This window comes from Beauveria bassiana, assembly GCF_000280675.1.
Source record: "Beauveria bassiana ARSEF 2860 unplaced genomic scaffold BBA_S00007, whole genome shotgun sequence".
Classification (NCBI taxonomy): domain Eukaryota; kingdom Fungi; phylum Ascomycota; class Sordariomycetes; order Hypocreales; family Cordycipitaceae; genus Beauveria; species Beauveria bassiana.
This window is the reverse complement of record NW_007930842.1, coordinates 301,684-307,094: the sequence shown is the minus strand read 5'-3', so window position 1 is coordinate 307,094 and position 5,411 is coordinate 301,684.

Sequence of the window (5,411 nt, the reverse complement as noted above, 5' to 3'; positions counted from 1 at the left end):
TATCCTGTCATGCATTAGGGGGCACACCACTTTCTTACTACTCGTAGTTCGCCACGGCCGAAGCCCTGAATAACATGCTGCATGCCAACCATAAATAATAGTTATGGGAAGGAAGCCTCTTATTGATATTTAGCGCAAAGTCTCTGCACCTCAGGGTCCTGCACGCACCTCCACGCACCTCGGTGGATCGCCATTGGAGCCTCGTGACACTCTTTTTTTTTTTTTTTTTTTTTCATAAAATGTAGTTATTCAAGTGGCCTTCTCATTTGCCTCGCAGCGCATTTACCGCCGTTTGTCCGCTTCTGCTTCACCCCATGAATTACATTGTGTATCTGCATAACCCTGTATATATTAAATGTGGTGCATAAACTTGTACTCCTCCGTTTCCGTCTCCGTTTCCTCTCCGGGCCAGCCGTCGCCTTGCCCGAACGCGCGGTTGTCCACCTGTTCATGCTTCTATCCTTGGTCACACGTCACACGCTGCTTCAGATGATAATGCCGCACGTAGGACGCATCTATCCAAGCACGAAAGACACAGCAATGCCCACATGATTATTCTTTGATCTTTTTTTCTCTGTGGTTGGGTACCCGACTAAGTAGGACCAAGCGGCAGTCTCGTCTCTCCCGTGAGGTGCCTGTATGCTGGTAGACGCCCGCTGTTGGGGTTTCTCAGTCATGTTGATTTACCCTGTATCTCGCCACTGCTTTCATCTTGCCAGCCGGCAGCCGTAATGATTGAGCAAACAGAGTCTCCTCTTCTACGGCTGTCGCTGCTTCGTCTCTGCATCTTCATGTCTCTATTGTCAACTAGCCGGACTAAGCAAAAGGCAACCAAGTACAGCCCATGCATGCTCCTGACCATTATGCTTCCCGTTGCCATCAACGTAGACTGGCGAGCTAATTTATCTCCCAGACGCACACGGCACTTCGATTCCGAAACCAGCTCATCTACTCGGTGCAACCCGTTCCATCTCAACTCTATCAATCTATTTTCCCAAAAGCTACATTTCGTATCACAAGACCCCGAGTAATCGCTCTCATCCAAAACACGACGCAGGCAGTGATCGTCGCGTCTCCACGCAGCCCATGTTTCACACACCAACTCCTGAGACCTCGACTTCTGCTGCTTCGGCTCCCACCCGCCCGTGCGGCACTATCCTTTGCCCTGATCCATCAACCACCAAGGCAATTTGGCTGAGCCCGTCGCTGGCAAGGTCCAGCCTTGCCTAGACCCCAGCCTGCCCAGTCTCCTATCGACTGCTCGGCTCCCCCGCCCAAGCTTCATCAGCCTGAGCGCTGCGCCGACCGACCCCTCAACTCAACCGTGCCTTGCATGTCAGACGGTCATTGTTGCCGCAGACAGAGTCGGTCGACTTTGGTCAGACAGATGGCAACCGCCAGCCTGGGGTCCGGGCCGCCATGCCTACCGAAGCCTCAGGGGAAATGGACGTGTACAAGTCTCAGCACAACATCAACAGCCATGAAGCTCCCCACAACAAAGGTTGTACATACTACTTGTAGGCAAAGCCTCTTTACCACTGAGTCACTGACCAGTACACAGAGCTCCCTCACCAGTTCGCCCACATGCCGGCTTCGATTCAAAGCAACATTAATAATAGCAATGAGCTACCACCTACCAGCAAGCCTACACCAGCAAGTTCAACCCACCACAAGTGGCACGCTAGGCCCTTTCATTTCCCGCTGGCACTAGCTAAATATATCCGTCCCTCCCTGCCATATCATATATGTACCTGACGATACCCACCATCTTGCCTCTCAGACTCTCATTGGCCAACTGAATCTATTGAGCAACACGCGAGCCGCCCATCCCGCCCAATTGTTTATTCCCACTTCTTCTTCTTTTTCTTCTTCTTCTGCTCTCCACAGCCCTTGGCAGCCGCCCTCGATATCCATCCATGGCCCATCCTGGCATTATGTTGCATGATATTCCGCGCAAACAACAAGCTCTCTCACTCAATGCGCGCGCAGCGACTCGCGATCCGGGCTGAGACATGTGGCCTCCCCGCTCCTCCCCCGCGGCATAGCATCATTGTCATAGGTCCTGTCTCACCTTTGCCGGGGGACGCGTCAAAAAGAAAGAATGCAGCGAGAGCGCCGTACAAAGACCCAAAACAACACAACACACAAAACGATACATGACAGCTTTGCCGCGACTCGCGCCGCCCAACTTACTCATCCTCTCGCCCACATTCGCAGATCTCAATCTGCAGCGTTATGCACAATGCAGAGCCCTGCCACCTAATACTGGTATGCACGATTCGCGGTGATGCCCGTTTTATGCATCAAATACAGTGCCGATTCCGCAGTCACTTGCCAGTTTGTCTATTCCTCTTGGCGCCACCTCAATGCAACCAGTCAGTCTCTGTTACACAAACATTTCGCAAAGAAATCTGTATTGTCCAAATATTGTACATGCTAAGTACATTCCTCGGCCTTGTGATTCACACCAATTGATTCTGGTACTTGCACATAGGCGGGTTGCGTTACCCTATGTGCCTATCTACAGACTGCTGTTGACGTGACCACTGACCTGTTCCTCCCAACCCGACATCCCGCCATCCCGCTCGCCTGCAACGTGAGGTTGCAACCTGATTGAGTCTGCTGGAACTAATAGAGCCCATGCCGTGTGGCTTTACACCGGGCGCTTAAAGGCTGTCACATCTCGGCCAATCATGATCAGCGAACTGTCATGGCTGCCACACCGAGTCTAGCCGGCCACCATTCAGAGTCGAAAGGCAGTCTTCCCACACATTACACTTTTAGAACTCGCTCTCCTTCGAGCCACCATCAAATGCGACCCTCAACACATGACAACATTAGTCAAACTTGCTGTCTATGCCGTCATTGGTGCATCCTGGCATTCGGGGCCTGTCGTCTATTTTCTGGCGGGCTACTCAGGCAAAGTCTGGGCCACGACTCCCCGTATCCTCCAGTGACAAGTCGACGAGTCTGGTCCATCATATCATGGAGGACTGTCCTCTCTGACAGTATCATGGCCGCAACATGTAGCCTACAAGTCTGGTATGATCGGTGCCGAAAGCTACCGGTTTATAGAGAAGCGTCCACCTAAACCACTTCCTGCCACGCAGCCACGTGCCACGCTGGTGAAAGACTGTCATGCCAGATAGCACCCCCAGACACCGATAATATATCTCACATGTATAAGTGATGATGCCTGGCATATAACGGATATTTACAATGCATGCACAATGTGCATGTCTCATGATGGTACCATCCAAATCAAGGCATAGACAACGAATCCGTACGCCTACAAAATATACGCTGGTGTCAGGCAAAAGGAAACAAGCATCAATAGAAAACCGTCGTCGAGCCATATGAACGCGAATAGACAGCGTCGCATATCGTCTCTCATAATATCTCATACGCCATCTGGACGGCTCCGTGGCCAGGACGATTCGTCGTACCAATCACTTGTCTGCATCAACGCAACAGGCAACAACCACAGTCTTCTTACGAATTTATCGGCCTCCACGCATTGAGCTGTACTTGACTCACTCGACACACTCTTTCCATTGTCACGACGCATACCCCATAGAGCGTACACAGCTCTCGCCGCCCTCCTCCACACGCCCCAGCCGACCTCGTCTCGTTGTCGCGGGTTTCGGCTCCGGCCCGACCCTGATCCCTGTTGTTCATCTGGAATTTTTTTGCGACCTGCTTTACCCTTAAAGTGCACTGAGCAGGGGACCGTGGTCGTTTTCTCGCTTCCTGGGCTGGCTGAAAGCCGGAGACTTGGGGAGCTGAGCTGGTTCGCACTCCACGTTTCGCCGCTGCTCGGATCACACTTCAATGAGCACGCACATCATGTCCTGCTACCCAATGAAGAAAAAAAAAGAGAGAAATGAGGCGAAAACCTGACAGATTCCGTTTGGCGTCGTAGTCTTTCGCGTCGCTATCCCGCTGATGCACCAAACCAGTCACTCCTTCTGCGCCTTGCCAAGGAAGGCCGCCAGTGTCTTGCAGCCCATTATTCAGACGACTTGCTTCTGCAGCACCTCGGCCGTCTGACACCTCCGCGCCCGAGGAATTCGACAGGGAATATGCCCGCGTCTTTGTTTCGTCCAGTGCCCCGCAGCCGGATCGCCATGTCCGGCCCCATCAGAACCCGCTGCGGCGAGGTGAGGACGCAGGCAGGCGGCCAAGGTATTCGATGCAGGATGCATCATTATCAAACAAGGATCGATACACATGCTAGGGATAGGTAAGAGCTGAAGTTGGCTGCGGATGCTGGGGGTGTGCACGAGAAAAGGTGGGCATAGTCTTGAGAGCATGATGCTTGAGCCGATGAGGTCGCCTGTGTCTGGACTGTAAATGACTATGAGTGACAGTGGGCATGTCTTGTCCAACTTGGAGGGGACGAAGGGACTTCAAAAGAGGAACGAGAAAAGAAAGATGCACCACGCATGCACGTTGAGCGTGTTCTCTCAGCCCCAACCCATGCCTACATTTGGGGCAGTTGGATCGACGTCGACGAGGCGCCTGTAGCTGTGTGCTTCATCTGTGTTACCTATCTTTAGCCATGATTTTCTCAAACGATGGAGAATTCAGCGGCCTCCCACAGTCCAGACATGCATGAACAGGAAATTGGTTGGACCGGATAAGAGCAGCGGAAAAGCCTCGACACTCGGGGCCCCGGAGCACCTCGTCGGTTCTCGAGCGGCTGCCATGCCAGGGGACCGGATATCTCGCTCTCAGGCAAGAAGAGACCGGCCGGGCTGTGCTGGCATGACCTGGGATTGACCTGGGATTGACCTGGTTGTAATGGCTGAAGGAAGAGATGGCTAGACCCCCCGAGAAAGTAATCGGGGCCTCGAGTCTCGAATGATGACCGTAATTCTAATTCCTCAGATGTCCTCTAAAATACGCTGTTGCAGTTACTGAGAAACGCGGCACTACCTTGGTAATAACCGTCATATCTCTGCACAGTCTTATTCGACATGTGCTGGCCTGCAGCCGTTTTGAAGCCTGGATTCGCCGAGCCACATGGCGGGTAGTCATCGAACTTGCGCAAGGGCCGCTTGACATATATCTTCGCTCATCTATGAGTACTTACTACTAAACTATCAAGCTACAGGATAGGAGCTCTTCTCGTAAAGGATTACGCATGGTTTGGTGTGCGTGATGCTCGTGTTATGTCATACTTGGCTGCCGGAACAGCGAGGCCTGCTCGCCGCCGCAATAATTCTAGTATAGGACGTACCCATGCTTTCCAATCCTGTCTTTCCATCTTCCATATCGTTCTGAACGCGCCAGGTATGTACTTGTTGGTCGTCAATGGAGGGACATGATACCCGGCCCGTCTGTGCAGGATGGCCGTCGGCCGTTTGAACGAAAGCCTTGCCCGTGGCGGAAAGACCAACAGAGAGACG